At 36.6% G+C, this 18,222-nt stretch overlaps 1 protein-coding gene across 2 annotated transcripts in view; it reads right to left on the reverse strand.

Annotated features, from left to right (window-relative positions):
• Window positions 1–18,222, reverse strand: part of GPHN (gephyrin) — a 757,059-nt gene that overhangs the window by 444,938 nt on the left and 293,899 nt on the right. The window lies entirely within an intron of this gene.

The following is an 18,222-nucleotide window of genomic DNA, read 5'->3' on the forward strand; positions in this document are numbered from 1 at the left end:
GGAAACAGTTACAACAGTTGCTATGCAAGATTACCCAAATCCCATGAATCCAAGTGTGGTTGGAGTTGATGTGTTAGACAGATAAATAGATCCCACTGGGAAATTGCATAGCCATAGAATTCTCAGCACAGAGTAGGGAACAACTTCTATTGTAAAATTGCTCCTTGGTATAGCAAGAACCAAAACATATGTGCAGGAACATTATGTAGTTGACCTCATAGATAAAACAATGGAGCTTAAAGTCTACTAATATTTTATTTACAAATATGGTTTCCATAAATGAGAGACACATCCTCAAGAACCAAGAAAGACCATTTTGACACAAGAAGCCATAATAATCATGAAGGAGTGAGCCTTAGCAATTATCTAGAAGAAATTATGGAAAGTACAATATCATCTAATGCTAATAAAAGGCCATGAAGCAATGGAGTGGGTAAAAGCCTCTATTAGGCTTTGAAAAACTACAGCATTCTGAATTGGTACTTAAGTGACATTTTTGTAGTGAATACAATCATTAAAGTGATATGACTCCCAATGTTTAAAAAAAAAAAAAGAGGTCATTAATAACTTTGGGAAAAGCTGTTTCCATCAAATGATGATGTCAGGAGCCAAACTGCAGAGTAAGGAAGAAAGAAGAAAGGTTGAGGCACTAGTTATAGATGGCTTTCTCAAGGAGTTTAGTCACAAAAGGGAAGAGAGTTATAAGATGAAAGACAGCAGGGATGGACAAGGAAGGCCTTCACAGTAAAGGTGGCATCTGAGCTCAGTGTTTTCAAAACTATTTTCTCAATTTATTTTCAACATTTATTTCTAAAACTTTTTGAGTTTCAAATTTTCTCCCTCCTTCCAGACCCTCCTTCACCCATTGAGAAGGTAAGCTATATGCTATAAACTACACACGTGAAATTATGCAAAACATTTTCATATTAGCCATGTTGAAAAAAAAAAAGAAAAAGAAAGTGAAAACAGTATGCTTCAGTTTTCATTCAGAGTTCATCAGTTCTCTCTCTGGACGTAGATAGCATTTTTTCTTTCTGAGTCATATGATTCACAGTTGATTATTGTTACAACATCGCTGTTACTATGTACAATATTCTCCTGTTTCTCGTCATTTCAATTAGTATAACTTCATATCTTCCCAGGTTTTTTTGAAACTATCCTGCTTGTCATTTCTTATAGCACAATAGTATTCCATCACAACCATAGGCCACAACTTATTCTGCTATTCCACATCTGAATGGCATCCCTTCAATGTCCAGTTCTTTGCACAAAAGATCTGCTATTAATTTGTATAGGTCCTTTTCCCTTTTCTTTGATCTCTTTGGGATACAGACCTAGTACCAGCATTGTTTGGTTAAAGAGTATACACGGTTTTATAGCCCTTTGGGCATTGTTTCAAATTGTTCTCCAGAATAGTTGGACCATTTTACAACTCCACCAACAGTACATTAGTGTACCTATTTTTTCACATCATCTCCAGTATTTATTATTTTACTTTTCTATCATGCTAGGAAATATAGTATGTGTGAGGTGGTACCTCAGAGTTGTTTTAATTTGCATTTCTCTACTCAATAATAATTTAGAGCATTTTTTCATGTGACTATCGATAGCTTTGATTTCTTCTTCTGAAACTGCCTGTTCATATCCTTTGACCACTTATCAACTGGGGAATGGCTCTTATTTTCAGAAATTTGGCTCAGTTCACTATATATTTGAGAAATGGGTCTTTATCAGAGAAACTATAAAAAATGTTTTCTGTTTCCTGCTTTCCTTCTAATTTTTGCAAACCCCTTTTAATTTCATGAAACCAAAATTGCCCATTTTATATACCGTGATCTTCTCTATTTCACTTTGGTCAAAAATTCTTCCCTTATCCATAGATACGACAGGTAAAATTTTCCATGCTCTCCTAATTTGCTTATGATATCACTCTTTATTTTACCCTCTAGTTCTAGTATATCAGGGCAGTTTTCCTTCATAATTTCTCAAAATTTGATATCTAGGCTCTTGCTTTGATGATGGCTTTCAGGTAACCCAATAATTCTTAAATTATCTCTTTTGAAAAATATGGAACACTCATGAATTTGCATACTAATCTCCTCTGTATTATTGAAATTTTAGTACCTTTGCTGCCAAAGCAAGCATCTGAGCTCAGCCTTGAAGGAAGCCAGGGATTCTAAGATGCAGAGGCGAGGAAGGAAAATATTTTACCTTGGGGATTTGCGGGAAATAATGGAGGTATGCAGGGGTCCTGCCACCATGTGTAAGGAACAGCAAGTAATGCAGTATGGCTGATTCATAGAGTGTAGAGGAGCAATTTGCAAAGAGACTTGAATGGTAGGAAGGTCAAAGTTGTGAAGGAATTTAAGTTCTAAAAACAGAAGTTTGTACTTTATTATGGAGGCAAAAGGGAAGCTTTGAAGCTTCTCAAGCTAGAGCACAGTGACTTGGTCAGATTCATGCTTCAGAAATATAATTTGCTAGCTGTGAAACATGATTTGGAGACAGGAAGACCTCATAAGGCTGTTGTAATAGTCCAGGTAAGAGATGATGTGGGTTTGTACTAGACAGTGAAAAGAAAGGGTTAGATGTGAGATCTGTTTTGGAGGCAGGACTAGAAACTGACTTGATATAGGGGATGAGAGAGTGAAGAACCAAAGAAAACTCCAAGGTTATGAAACTGGGCACCTGAAAGAATGAGGGTAGCATCAACAAAAATGCATGGGCAAGTCAAATTTGGAAATTGGATTGAGAATGATATCATCGTGTTCTTGTTTATGTTTTCCTGCCAGAGACCTTGTCCTGCCTAGTCTTCTAATCTACTTCACATAGAAAGATATGTATGAAAAGTATGGCCCAACCTCCAGGAGCAGCATTAAAATCCTTTATAAAAGGGAGGCAGGGAGGCCCTATTGAACTCCTACTAAGAATCCTCTAAGTTATGGACAATATGTGGACTAATCCTAGTCATCCTCTTCTAGGTAGCTAGGTGGCACAATGGATAGAATACTGGTTTTGTAGTCAGAAAGACTAGAGTTCAAATTCAGCTTCAGATACTTACTGACTGTGTGACCTTGGACAGATCACTTAAACTCTGTTTACTTTAGTTTCCTCAACTGTAAAATAGGGATAAAGAAAAAAGAGGGATAAAAGCCCTACCTTCCTGTGAGGATGAAATGAGATAATATCTGTAAACATTTAGTATTTAGTATTTAGTATTTAGTATGGCACATACTAGCTGGCACAGAGTGAGCACTGTTAGTTATTAGTATTATTCCCTTCCTTTGTGTAGCTTAGATTTTAATTGCAAAGACCAATAATGTCATTTATACATAGCAGTGTAGTGAGGAGAGTATAAGGTCAGAAAAACAAAGATCCAGTCATTCAAGGGCTTACCAAACCACACTTGTTCCTCTATATCACTATAAGACAAACAAAATATTGACTTGGCGCTATGATCCTTCTTGATCTTACAGTTCTGAGAATGAACAGAGAGATGAACACTGATAGGGAGACCTCATAAGGTATGAACAAAGAATAATCTGACTGATTATTATACGAACTCTCATGGGCAGGCACTGACTGAGGCTAGTCCCCTGGTAGTTTAGGTCTGAAACTGGAATGAAATGAGATGTTCATTTAGGATGATAATGATGATAATAATAATATTAATAATAATGATTAGTTGGCATCTACGTAGCACTTTAAGATTTACAAAAAGCTTTTCAAATATCTTCTCATTTAATCATTACAACAACCCTGGTAGGTATACGCTTTTATTGTCCCCGTTCTACAGATAAGGGAACTGAGGCCCAGAGACATGAACCAAGGTAACCTGATTAAGGCCATAAAGGGTATGGGTATCACAGCCAGAATTTGAAGTTAAAGCCCAAATTCAGTACTCTTTCTACAGCACCACTCTGATTCACTTCTACACCATAAAAATGAGAAATTATTAGACTATCCAAAAGCCTCCTGATAAAACAGATAACAATTACAACATATGTATGTCGTAGAAGCCATGTCCTAAGTTCCTTCCCTCCTACCCTCCCTTTGCAAGTATTCTTTTTCTTTTTTTTTTAGGTAGGCAATGGGGTTAAGTGATTTGCCCAGAGTCACAAAACTAGTAAGTGCCAAGTGTCTTAAGGCTGGCTTGAACTCAGGCCCTCCTGACTCCAGGGCTGGTGCTCTATTCAGTGCGCCACCTAGCTGCCCCAAGTTTATTTATTTATTTATTTATTTCTTTTTTTAGGCAATTGGGGTTAAGTGACTTGCCCAGGGTCACACAGCTAGTAACTGTCAAGAGTTTGGTCTGAGGCCAGATTTGAACTAAGGTCCTCCTGACTTCAGGGCCGGTGCTCTATCCACAAGTTTTCTTTTTCTTAAAAGGCATCAAAACTATCCCCAAGATCTGACTGGCTTAGGAAATTAAGGTTTAACCCACTGGTAATTGCTTAGGGGTGGCTTTCATACAAAACAAACAGGACTTGAGGGGATTGGGCTCCTATGTCGGGCTTATGACAATATTTACTCCTACACTGTTCAAATTACCAAAGAGACACTTCTTAGACTTAGACAAAATAATAGCAAAATGAAGATGGCGAAGTAAAAGCAGCGATTTTGAGCTCTCTCCAAACCCCTCTAAATACCTGTAAAACATGACTCCAAACAACTTCTAGAGCAGCAGAACTCACAAAATCATAGAGTGAAACAAATTTACAGCCCAAGACAACCTGGATAGTCGATTGAAAAGGTCTGTTTCGATGGGCTGGGAGAGGAGTGCAGTTCAGCATGGGCCACGTAGTCTCAGCAAAGCTGGAGCAGGCCTCAGGGGACTGAATCATGGGGAGCCGTGGCAGTTCCCAGACTTCTCAACCCACAAATGCCAAAGACAACTTAGAAGGTCAGTAGGAAAGGTCTGTCTAACCACAGTGAGACAGGAGCTCGGTCAGGCCCCAGTCTAGGCCCAGTTCCAAGGTGGTGGCTGCTTCCGGACCATTCTGCCCACAGATGGAGGGGGAATCTAGTAGCTGATCAGAAGGGTATTGCAGGTGTCTCTTTGCTGGTGCTGAGGCAGGATTCTCTTGCTTTGCTCGTGCTTAGATCTGGGTCCCAATCTTGGGTGGCAGTCCTGGGGCAAGGAGGGGTGCTGACTTGGTGGAGTTTGTAGTGGTGGTGAATAGGGAATCCTTCTCACAGTTTCAAGGCAGAAAAGAGTGCTTGTGGTCACTCATACACCAGAGCCCAGGCCAGGAAAGGAGTAAACACCTCTCCTTTGATTATATCTTGGGAGAACTGAAAATTTATAGGTCCCTAGAAGTATCTCTGAAAATAGGTGCACAAAACCCCCAAAGTTTGGGACAGTACACCCTCCACACTGGAAGCAGACCCCTACCTTAACAAAGAGTTTAAAAGTCAAGTAATTGACTGGGAACATGAGCAAACAGTGCAAAAAAAAAGTCAGACCATAGATTCTTTGGTGACAGAGAAGATTAAAACATACAACTAGAAGAAAACAACAAAGTCAAAGTTCCTACATCCAAAGCCTCCAAGAAAAATATGAATTTGTCTAAGGCCATGGAAGAATTCAAAAAGGATTTTGAGAAGCAAGTAAGAGAAGTAGAGGAAAGACTGGGAAAAAAATGAGAGTGATACAAGAAAATCATGAAAAACAAGTCAACAGCTTGCTAAACAAGACCCCAAAAAATACTGAAGAAAATAACACCTTAAAAAAAATAGATTAACCCAAAAGGCAAAAGAGGTTCAAAAAGCTAATGAGGATAAGAATGCTTTAAAAAGCAAAATTGGCCAAATGGAAAAGGAACTCCAAAATCTCACTAAAGAAAATACTTCCTTAACCACTGAACAAATAAATAAAACTAACAGCTAGTTTTATGAAAAAAAAACTAATAAAGTAGATAAACCTTTGTTTACTCTAATTGAAAAAAAAAATGAAGAAAACCAAATTACCAGTATCAAAAATGAAAAGGGTGAATCCAACACCAAGGAAGAGGAAATTAAAACAATAATTATGAACTATTTTGCTCAATTGTATGCCAATAAATTTGACAATCTTAGTGAAATGAATGAATATTTATAAAAATATAAATTACCCAGGTTAACAGAAGAGGAAGCAAAATACTTAAATAACTATGTCCATTGATGCACTCCCTAGGAAAAAATCTCAGGGCCAGATAGATTTACAAGCAAATTCTATCAAACATTTAAGGAACAATTAATTCCAATATTATATAGACTATTTGGGAAAACAGGTGAAGAAGGAGTCCTACCAAATTCTTTCTATGATACAAATATGGTTCTGATACCAAAACCAGGAAGAGTCAAAACAGAGAAAGAAAATTATAGACCAATTTCCCTAATGAATATAGATGCAAAAATTTTAAATAAAATAATAAGAAACAGATTACAGCAACTTGTGACCAGGTAGAATTATACAAGGAATGCAGGGCTGGTTCAGTATTAGGAAAACTATCAGCATAATTGATCATATCAACAACAAAACTAACAAACCACATGATCATCTCAATAGATGCAGAAAAAGCTTTCCACAAAATACAACACCCACTCCTATTAAAAACCCTAGAGAGTACATGAATAAATGGAGTCTTCCTTAAAATAATAAGTAGCATCTCCCTAAAATCTTCAGCAAGCATCATATGTAATGGGGACAAGCTAGAAGCACTTCCAATAAGATTGGGGGTGAAATGAGGACGTCAATTATCACCATTGTTGTTCAATATGATGCTGGAAATGTTAGCTTTAGCAATAAGAGAAGAAAAAGAAATGGAAGATATTAGAATAGGCAAAGAAACAAAGCTATTACTCTTTGCAGATGACATGATGATACACTTAGAGAGTCCTAGAGAATCAAGTAAAAACTACTTGAAATAATAAACAACTTTAACAAGGTTGCAGGCTATAAAATAAACCCACATAAATCATTGGCATTTGTATATATTACCAATAAAACCCAACAGCAAGAGAAAGAGAATTCCATTTAAAGTTAAAGTAGACATAAAATATTTAGGAGTCTACCTACTGAAACAAACCCAGGAACTATATGAATACAATTACAAAACACTTTTCACACAAATAAAGTCAGATCTAAATAACTGGAAAAACAACAGTTGCTTGTGGGTAGGCCAAGCTAATATAATAAAAATGACAATTCTACCTAAACTAATTTACCTATTCAGTGCCATACGAATCAAAGTACCAAAAAATGATTTTATAGAACTAGAAAAAATAATAACAAGATTCATTTGGAATAACAAAAGGTCCAGAATATCAAGGGAATTAATGAAAAGAAGTGCAGGGGAAGGTGGCCTAGTCATAACAGATCTTAAATTGTATTATAAAGCAGCAATCATCAAAACTACTTGGTACTGGCTAAGAAATAGAGTGGTGGATCAGTGGAATAAGTGAGGTATGCAAGACACAGTAGTCAATGACTATAGTAATCTATTTGATAAACCCAAAGACCCCAGCTTCTGGGATAAGAACTCACCATTTGACAAGAACTGCTGGGAAAACTGGAAAAGAATATGGCAGAAATTAGGCATAGACCAAAATCTTACACCATATACCCATTCTATATATATATATATATATATATATTTTTTTTTTTTGGTGAGGCAATTGGGGTTAAGTGACTTGCCCAGGGTCACACAGCTAGTGAGTATCATGTGTTTGAGGCAGGATTTGAACTCAGGTCCTCCTGACTCCAGGGCTGGTGCTCTATCTCCTGTACCATCTACCTGCCCCCAACCATATACCAAAATAAAGTCAAAATGGGTTTATGATTTAGATATAAAGGCTAATACTATAAGCAAACTGGAAGAGCAAGGAATAGTTTACCTGTCAGATTTATGGAGAACAGGAGAATTCATTACCAAATAGGATATAGAAGACATTACAAAATGCAAAATGGATAATTTTGATTACATTAAATTGAAAAGTTTTTGCACAAAAAAAGCCAATGAAACCAAGATTAGGAGAGAAGCAGAAAACTGGGAAAGAATTTTACAACCAGTCTCTCTGATAAAGGCCTCTTTTCTAAAATATATGGAGAATTAAGTTAAATTTGTAAGAATACAAATCATTCTCCAATCGATAAATGGTCAAAGGATATGAATAGGCAGTTCATAGATGAAGAAATTAAAGCCATCTATAGTCATATGAAAAAATGCTCTAAATCACTATTGATTAGAGAAATACAAATCAAAACAACTCTGAGGCACCACATCACACCTATCAGATTGGCCAACATGACAAAACAAGAAAATGATAAATGTTGGAGAAGATGTGGGAAAATGCATTGCTGGTGGAGTTGTGAAATGATCCAACCATTTTGGAGAGCAATTTGGAACTATGCCCAAAGGGTTATAAAACTATGTATACCCTTTGACCCAGCAATACCACTTCTATGGCAGTATCCCAAAGAGATCACACAAATGGGAAAAGGACCCACATGTACAAAAATATTTATAGCAGCTCTTTCTATGGTGGCAAAGAATTGGAAATTGAGAGAACGTCCATCAATTGGGGAATGGCTGACCAAGTTGTGGTATATGATTGTAATGGAATACTACTGTGCTATAAGAAATGATGAGCAGGTGGACTTCAGAAAAACCTGGAAAGACTTGTATGGACTGATGATGAGTGAAGTGAGTAGAACCAGGAGAACATTGCACATAGTAACAGCCATGTTGTTTGATGAGTAATATTGATAGACTTAGCCCTTCTCGGCAATGCAAGGATCTAAGACATCTCAAACGTCTCATGATGGGAAATGCTATCCACATCTAAAGAAAGAACTATGGAGTTTGAATGCCTAGCCAAAAAAAAAAAAAAAAAAAAGAAGGAGAAGAAGAAGAAGAAAATGCTATCCACATCCAAAGAAAGAACTATGGAGTTTGAATGCAGATCAAAGCATACTATTTCCTATTTTTTTTCTTCTGTTTTGTTTTGTTTCTTCTTTCTGGTGGTTCCTATTGGTTTTAATTCTTCCCTTCAACATGATTAATGTGAAAATATGTTTAATAGGAATGTATATGTATAGCCTATATCAGATTGTGCACTGTCTTGAGGAGGGAGGGGGGAGAGAGAAGGAGAAAAACTTAAAACTCAAAAGTTTATGGAAGTGATTGTTGATAAATCAAAATAAACTAATTTAAAAAAAAATAAAATTTGACTTTCAAATACAACACTCAAGAGAAGCAAGAACAGATAAACAGGAAAGAGAAATCTTAAGGTATTTATTAAAGTTGAACTATTTACATTCCTACATGGAAAGATGATATTGTAACTCATGAGACCTTTGTCAATATTAGGGTAGTTGGAGGGAAAAATATATGTATAGACAGATAGATAGATAGATAAATAGAGGGCACAGGGTGAATTGAAGATGAAGGGGTTATATCTAAAAAATAAAATTAAGGGGTGAGAGGATTATACTGGGAGGAGAAAGAGAGGTAGAATGAGGTAAATTATCTCCATAAAACAGACAAGAAATACCTTTTACAGTGGAGGGGAACTGGGAGAAGATGAGAGGGAATGAGTGAATCTTATTCTCATTGGATTTGTCTTAAGGAGGGAATAACACACACACTCAATTGCATATGGAAATCTATCTTACCCTACAGGAAAATAGGAAGGAAGGGTATGGGGGGGCGGGGAATGATTGAAAGGAGGGCAGATTTGGCGAGGGGGTAATCAGAAGCAAATATTTCTGAGGAGGGACAGGGTCAAAAGAGAGAACAGAATAAACAGGGTGTAGGAAAGGTTGAAGGGAAATACAGTTAGTTTTTTACAACATTACTAGTTTAGAAGTGTTTTGCATGACTACACATGTATAACCTGTATCAAGTTGCTTGCCATCTCAATGAGGGTGGGTGTGGAGGGAGGAAGGGAGAGAATTTGGAACCCAAAGCTTTAAAAACATTTGTTAAAAATTGTTTTTACGTGCAACTGGGAAATAAGATATATACGCAATGGGGTATAGAAATCTATCCTGCCCTACAGGAAAACAGAAAAGGAAGGGAATAAGACAAGGGGGGCATTATAGAAGGGAGGGCAGATTAGGGGAAGGAATATTCAGAATGCATGCCGTTTTGGGGTAGGGGGAGGGGCAAGATGGGGAGAAAATTTGGAACTCAAAATCTTGTGGAAATGAATGTTGAAAACTGAAACTAAAAATAAAAACAAAATCTATCAGGAAGATAACAGCAAAATTCATTTGGAAAAAAATGGCTAGAATCTCGGAAATAATGAGAAAAAGTAGGAATGAAGGAGGTCAGTATTAGCAGGTAGATGACTGAGCGTATAGAGCATTAAGCTTAGAGTCAGGAAGACCCTACTTCAAATCCAGCCTCAGACACTAACTATGTGACCCTTAGACAAGTCACTTAATCTCTTTTTGCCTAAATCCACTAGAGAAGGAAATGGCAAATCACTTTAGTATCTTTGCTAAGAAACAGGGAGATAGACCAAGACTTCTGTAGACAGAGCTGGGACAGAAGCAAGCTATATGGAGCACTCCAGTGCCCAGAGTAAGCCCGTACACTAGCACAAAAGGACATCCCAGACCCATACTGAAGCATCCTTAGACCCACACTGGAGTAGTTTGATGGCGACAAGGTCCAACTGGCAGCTTTGTTGTTTATTATCTAGTCCTGGGCTGCAGATCCAGGACAGATTGAGAAGGGAGTCTGTGTACAGGAAGGGAGGCCCTAGACAATATACTGAGAAAGGAATAAGTTTAGAAGCCAGCAACTGCAACACTGGTATAGCTCAGACCTTGGGCATAAAATAGGATCTTACTACCAGAAATTTAGCCTAGCCTGCAGAAGAATAACAAAGGAGTAAAACCTGGACTAAAAGGAAGCCTACAATTATGCCACCAGCTTGAACCAACAGAGCTTTTCTGCTGGTGGATAGTGGTAGAGTTCAGCAGGAGTCTACACTCTCACAGACACAAAACTAGGTCAGGAACTTTCAGAGCTCAGACCAAGGGGCAGTAATCACACTTTGCCCTGGCTCAGACCCCTTTAGGAGCACTGAAAGGGTAGCACAAAATCAATACCCAAAGAAAGCAGCAAAAGTGTTGAGGTTTAGAGGTTTAGGAGTGCTGGGACCCCAAAATCATGAATTCTGCCAAAATGAATTAGGCCCAAGCCTTCTTTCAACCAAAGGCAAGGTTTATTAAAGATTCACCACGTTGACCAGACTCTTAAGCAATCTGAACATTTCTGAGCCATTGACTGGATTACAAGTATCTGAGCAGGGGCTAGATTTTAAGAATCTCACCATTTTACTTTTGTTTAAGTTGTTTTAATATCCTTTTTTATTAATTTGTTTTGATTTATCAACAATCATTTCCATAAGCTTTTGAGTTTAAAATTTTTCTCCTCCTCCTTCCCCATCTCCCACCCCAAGATGGCATGCAATCTGATATAGGCTATACATATACATTCCTATTAAACATATTTTCACATTAGTCATGTTGTAAAAAAGAATGAGAACTAACAGGAGGAACCACCACAAAGAAGAAACAAAAGAGAAGAAAAGAACGAATAGAAGGAGCCACAAAAAAGAGAAAACAAAACAGAAGGAAAAACAAAGGGCAAATGGTATGCTTTGATCTACATTCAAACCCCATAGTTATTTCTTTGGATGTGGATAGCATTTTCCATCATGAGACTTTTGGAGATGTCATTGCACAACATGGGTGTTACTGTGTACAATGTTCTCCTGGTTCTGCTCATTTTACTCAACATCAGTCCATACAACTCTTTCCAGGTTTTTCTGAAGGCTGCCTGCTCATCATTTCTTATAGCATAATATTTGTAGGCATTTTAATGGAGACAAGATGGACTTTATATACAGAAAGACTGTGGGAAGGATCTAGGAGTGGCCAAGTAGTTTGCAGTGACTGGAGGAGGGGTCTAAGGAGGATCTAGATGGGGGTGGCCAGTAAGCTGTTGTGAACAGAATGCTAGGGACCTGGACCAAGTGGCCAAGGGAGAATGGAGTCTACATAGGATTAAGGGTAGAAAGTGACCAGGGGCAAACAGGAGGTAACAGAACAGAAAGTGGATTATAGCCTCACACAAATGACAGAGATTTGGGAAAGTCCAGGGATTTTCCTTTTTGGGGTCCAGATCCCAAAGAGATGGTCTTTTTCTTTTAGGAGTACAGTACCATACCTATCAAAAGGATCAGCCCACACCTTTCCTTCAGACGTGTAGCAGAGGCCAGTCCTAACATCAAGAACAAAGCCAGGAATTAGGATGAAAGAATGTGGAAATTTGAAAAAAAAAAAAAAAAGAAAAAGAAAAAAAGGACTACAACCTAGTGAGCAATTATGGTGGCAGGGAAGCTGAAGACACAAATGCAGAAGAGAATGACTCCAAAACATCTACAAACAATGCCTCAGAAAAAAGCACAGCCTGAACAAAAATTCAGTCAGAATTTCTGGAAGAGATAAAGCAAGAAGCTTTTTTTTTGTTTGTTTTTGTTTTGTTTTTAGTAAGAGTTAAAAATGTTTTTATAAATGAAAAGAGAGAGTTGAGGAAAAAAGTGGGGAAGAAATGAGAGCTAAGGAAGAAAGAATTGGAAAAGGAATGAACAACTTGGCATAAGACATACAAAACCTGCCCAAACAACAAACTCCATGAAAATTAGAATAGATAAAGCAGAAGCCAGTGACTCCATGAGCTAACAAGAAATATTAAAGAGACTGAAAAACACAGAACAAAATGTAAAATATTTCAGAGCAAAAACAATTAACCTAGAAAACAGATTGAGAAAAAAAAATTAAGAATCATCAGACTATCTGAATGCATGCTTTCACTGGACAATGACTGTTAGACCGAGCTCGGCAGGCCACTCTGCCACTAAGCAGTTACTCCCATACAGTGATAAGCAGGTTGTTGTGCTGCTGCAATGCCGAGCTGGGCAGTCCACGACTGCAAGGCTATTTTTAGGGCATAGCAAGGCATCACTGAGGGAAAGGGAGATTTGTTATATTCCATATGCTTCATCTTCTTCAATAAGCAACTGTAGTCTTTTCTGACCTTCGGCCACTGACGTGGCTAAGGTCAGACTACGCTCTCTTCAGTTAAAGTGTTAAGAGTGACTTATTAGCTAGAGAGCTGCAGTGTTCTTTCAGTTAGATTAATGACCTATAGTTTAGGATTGACAAAAATCTTTTCTCATTGACTTCCTCAGAGTTCTAGCTCTAAGGATGTTTGCCATCTCTATGTAGGAGGTAGAAGAAGTATAGTCTGTCTAAGTTCTGGCAATATTTTTAGTTTCAAAGGCCCTTTCTCTCATCAAGACACTCCACCTTGCTTTTTAGGGCAATCAGTCCCAATTGAGTTACTTAGGTTTCCTATATACTTTTGGGTATTTTATGCAAATGGGTGGCTAAGGATGAATGAAGTCTGAACCTTCGAGGCAAATTCACTGTCTTAATGACCTCTTCATATACAATTGAGCTATTCAAGCCCATCTGGAATGTCTACTGGGCATCTGAGAGCCTTCCCCTTCCTGCCATCATTTATTTATTTTTAAAACCTAAACTTAAACACTGTAAGTAAGGTGGATTTCGTTATTCTTTTTTAGAAAACAATTCCCAGGATCCATAGCCAGAACAATGTCTAGTTCCCAGGCCCATGGCTTGTAAACATTTCTATCATTCTTGTACATTGTTATATGATGATAAATAATATAAACATTTGTGCTTGAATTGCAAATATCCACTGCAACTGTGCAGTGAGATATAATGAGTTAATGTAAACTTGTGAAGCTATTGCTGGAGAATTGCCTTCTTATTTTGACAATATGACAATGTAACGCTGTGCTTGCCTCAATTGGCCCACACTGAGGCTTGGGGGGATTTAATGGAGTGCACAAGCTGGAATGCTGTGCCTGTCTCAAATGGCCCCCATCTAGATGTAGGGGTGGTTGCCCCCCACTTCATGCTGACCCCTGCGAGAAGGATGATTATGGGATCCTGTAGGAAGTGGTGCTCCCATTATCAGGAACCCAATGAGAAGGATAAATTATTATTTAACCCCTCCGAAGCTGTCTTCCTGTCTGCCCTGTCTAGGCTCTTTTTTTGATCATGGCTTTCAGAAAGTCCAATAATTTTTAAGTTTTCTCTCCTCGATCTATTTTCCAGGTCAGTTGTTTTTCCAATGAAATATTTCACATTCTCTTCTATTTTTTCATTCTTTTGGATTAGTTTTACAGTGCCTTGATTTCTCAAATTGTTACTAGCTTCCAATTGCTCCATTCTAATTTTTAATGAAGTAATTTCTTCAGTAAGCTTTTGGACTTCCGTTTCCATTTGGCCAATTTTGCTTTTTAGGGCATTCTTCTCCTCATTGGTTTTTTGGACGTCTTTTGCCATTTGGGCTAGGCTATTTTTTAAGGTGTTATTTTCTTCAGTATTTTTTTGGGTCTTCTTTAGTATCACTCTCAGTTTTTCCTCTACTTCTCTTACTTGCTTCTCAAAATCCTTTTTGAGCTCTTCCATGGTCTGGGACCAATTCATATTTTTCTTGGAGGCTTTGGATGTGGGAGCTTTGGCTTCGTTGTCTTCTTCTGGTTATGTGTTTTGATCTTCTTTGTCACCAAAGTAAAATAATATAGTCTGACTTTTTTTGCGCTGTTTGCTCATGATCCTGGCCAATTATTTGAGTTATAAACTCTTTGTCAAGGTAGGGATCTGTTTCTAGTGTGGAGAATGTACTGTTCCAAGCTTCAGGGGTTTTGTGTAGCTGTTTTCAGAGATACTTTGATCCAACCATTCTAAAGAGCAATTTGGAACTATGCCCAAGGGTAACCAAATCAAATTGTGCACACTCTCTGATTCTTTGATCCAGCAATACCACTACTAAGTCAGTATTCCAAAGAGATCATGAAGAAGGGAAAAGGACCTCCATGTACAAAAATATTTATAGTGGTTCTTTTTGTTGTGGCAAAGAATTGGAAGCTGTTGTGGTATAAACAAGTTGTGGTATATGATTGTGATGGAATACTGTTGTGCTATAAGAAATGACGAGCAGGCAGATTTCAGAAAAACCTGGAAAGATTTACATGAACTGATGCTGTGAAGTAAGCAGAACCAGGAGAACATTGTACATAGTAACAGCCATGTTGAAAGAGTCATGATGGAAAATGCTATCCACATTTAGAGAAAGAACTGATAGAGTCTGAATGCAAATTGAAGCATACTATTAAATTTTTTTTCTGTGCTTTTTTTCCTTTTGTTCTGTTCCTTCTTTCACAACATAACTAATATGGATATATGTTTAACATGATTGTACAAGCATAGCTCGTATCAGATTGCTTGCTGTCTTGGGGAGGGAAAAAATTTGGAACTCAAAACTTTATAAAAATGAATACTGAAAACTATCTTTACATGTAATTGGAAAAAATAAAATACTATTTACATTTAAAAAAATATCCTTTTTTGATAACTGGATTGAAGAGAGTACTTGTCAGAGAGGGGCAGGTAGGTGGAGCTCATCATTTTCCCCGAGTTCAATATGGCCTCAGACACTTACTAGTTGTGTAACCCTAGGCAAGTCATGTAACCCTGTTTGCCTCAGTTTCCTTATCTGTAAAATGAGCTGGAGAAGGAAATGACAAACCACTTCAGTTTTTTTGCTGAGAAAAACCCAAATGTGATCATGAAGAATTGGACAGACTGAAACAACTGAACAAGAGGTCTGGCTTCAGGATAGTGTCCACTTAAGGTATTAGACAGTAGTTTAGGTGAGAGGACAAGTGGTGGAAAACTGATGGAATGGAGTTTCTCTCCTATTCCTGTCAGAAGATTGTCTTCTACTATACCATGTTGTTCCCCTGAGATAAGGAAAGATATGATGGTATCATCACAAATATGACTTTGGCATTGAAATACTTAGGTTTTTCTGCGATAGAAAGCAAACAAAAAAGTTTCAATCCCAACTTCATGTTGTGATAAAAATTGTCAGGGTTGGAATAAATATTAGGAGTTGATTAGAGGTATCAAGATTATGTCTCATAGATGGCAGATATAATCCTATACCAGGTTGCCTTTTTAAATAATACTCTAACTTGTGGTGTGACTTCGGACAAGTCATAACCTCTCTAGACCTTGTTTTCCTCATTATTAAAATTTATTCTAGTTAATACTAGAGATTTAACTGACATTTAGTTGAGAAAATCCGAATTAAAAGATATACTTCATCTTCCACAAATTTCTATTTATTTTGATCATTTACCTGTGACAATGTAAATGAAACTTTTCAACTACATTTCTTAGTATTAAACATCAGTATTTGTATTAATCCTAGGTTTGAATTGATTATGCTTAGAAGTTTATTTTATATAAAACACACATATAATGTGTGTATAAATCTAGGTGTATATAGTTTATTTCATATAAAATATGTAAAATTTTATGTAAATTTTTATGTATTTTATTTTATGTAAAATACATATATAATATGCGTATATCTTTGTATATGTGTGAATACACACACACACATATACATATATACATACACACAGACATTTATACATGCTTTCTTTTGGTTCTTTTTTGATGGCAAAAAATTGCCATCGTTTATAATTTTTTTAACCACCTTTTTCTTTGGATAATAATAATAACTAACATTTTATACAGCATTTTAAGGTTTTCAAAGCATCTTACATGTGTTATCTTGTTATATCCTCACAACAAACCTGCAAGGTAAGTGCTATTATTATTCTAATTTTATCAGTGAGGAAATTGAGTGTGCTGGTGGAGGGGGAAGGGGAGTTTAAGAGGGGAGGTGGTGTTAAGTCAGATGCACACAACTAGTAAGGATCAAAGGCAGGTCTTCATGACTCTGCTTTTGGAATTCTCTCCACTATCCTACTTATCTGTCCCAGATAAAACAAAATTATAAACTGCAGTTCAGTATTGTCAGTCATCCATAAGGAGAGATAAAAGAAGCCTGTTAATGGTTATTTTAATTTACCATTATTCTTACTTTGTTCAAAAGGGATCCCATTAAGGTAATATGAAAAAGTTAACAAAATCCAATCATCTACTAATTCTTAAGTGCTAAAATGTTTTTTTTTTTCCCCTCTCTGGACGACATATACACAAATATCATTCATTCTAATTCCACTTTACAGATGAAGACACTAAGGCCCAGGAGGGGAAGTGGCTTGTCCAAGGTCACAAAAGTATTAAGACAGGGATTTTCTCTAAAGTCCTCTTATTCCAAATCTAGTCCTCTCTCCAAAAACATCTTTGCGACATAAGCAGTTACGATATATTTACGTTGAACATTCAACTTTCCCTAATAAATTTTTGAAATCCCCAAAATTTACCCTTTCTAAATCATTGGCAAATATTTGTAAATGGTATGTAAGAATAGTAGTTAATTACTACTTAGAATAACAATGTTCCTACCCATTACTATCCTTGAAGTGAACTTATTTTTAATAGTAAAAAACTTGTTCAAGCCAAACAATTTGAAACAAAATTTAAGGGAAAGGAATATAATAGTACATCAAATTTTAGGCTATCAGGACACTTTCTCACATTAACTGACAACTATACATTGAAAATGTTTTTAAAGTTAATAAGTAAGAATTACTTGAAATCTGAGTTATGCTTAGTGTGACAAAAGAAAAAGGAACTGAAACGTGATGAAAAACTAGTTTTAGTATTTTCTCTTATATTGTTTCTTTACCATTGTAAGCGCACATATAAGCTCTTATTCTCTATGAAACTCTCCCAAATTAGGCAAAGAAGGTGTGGAATTTTTCCCATTCACTTTAACATGAATACATTTTAATATTTGCTCTTATTTATAAGTAACCATTTTAGTTTATTAATTATACTAAGGAGCAAATATCCTTAGCGCCAAAGCTTTGGTTGATCTTTTATGCACCACCAGCTGAAGTGCCTCTTCTAAAGTTACTATATCCCCAATGCACAAATTTTCACAGAAATTGAATAATTCCTATTTATATTTATTATAATTTCTCATTAAAGATCTCTTCAGATGGTTAAGTGAAGTTAGATGATGAATTATAACTCTGTGCGCTCTTTAAGAATTATCACTAATTAGGAATTCAATAATGTTTTAACATACTTAGTAATTTTAATCTTTTTTTTTTTAAAGGAAGAATTCTTTTCTTCCCTTCCCC

Source organism: Vombatus ursinus, unplaced genomic scaffold (genome assembly GCF_900497805.2).
Source record: "Vombatus ursinus unplaced genomic scaffold, bare-nosed wombat genome assembly UNPS02014926.1, whole genome shotgun sequence".
Classification (NCBI taxonomy): domain Eukaryota; kingdom Metazoa; phylum Chordata; class Mammalia; order Diprotodontia; family Vombatidae; genus Vombatus; species Vombatus ursinus.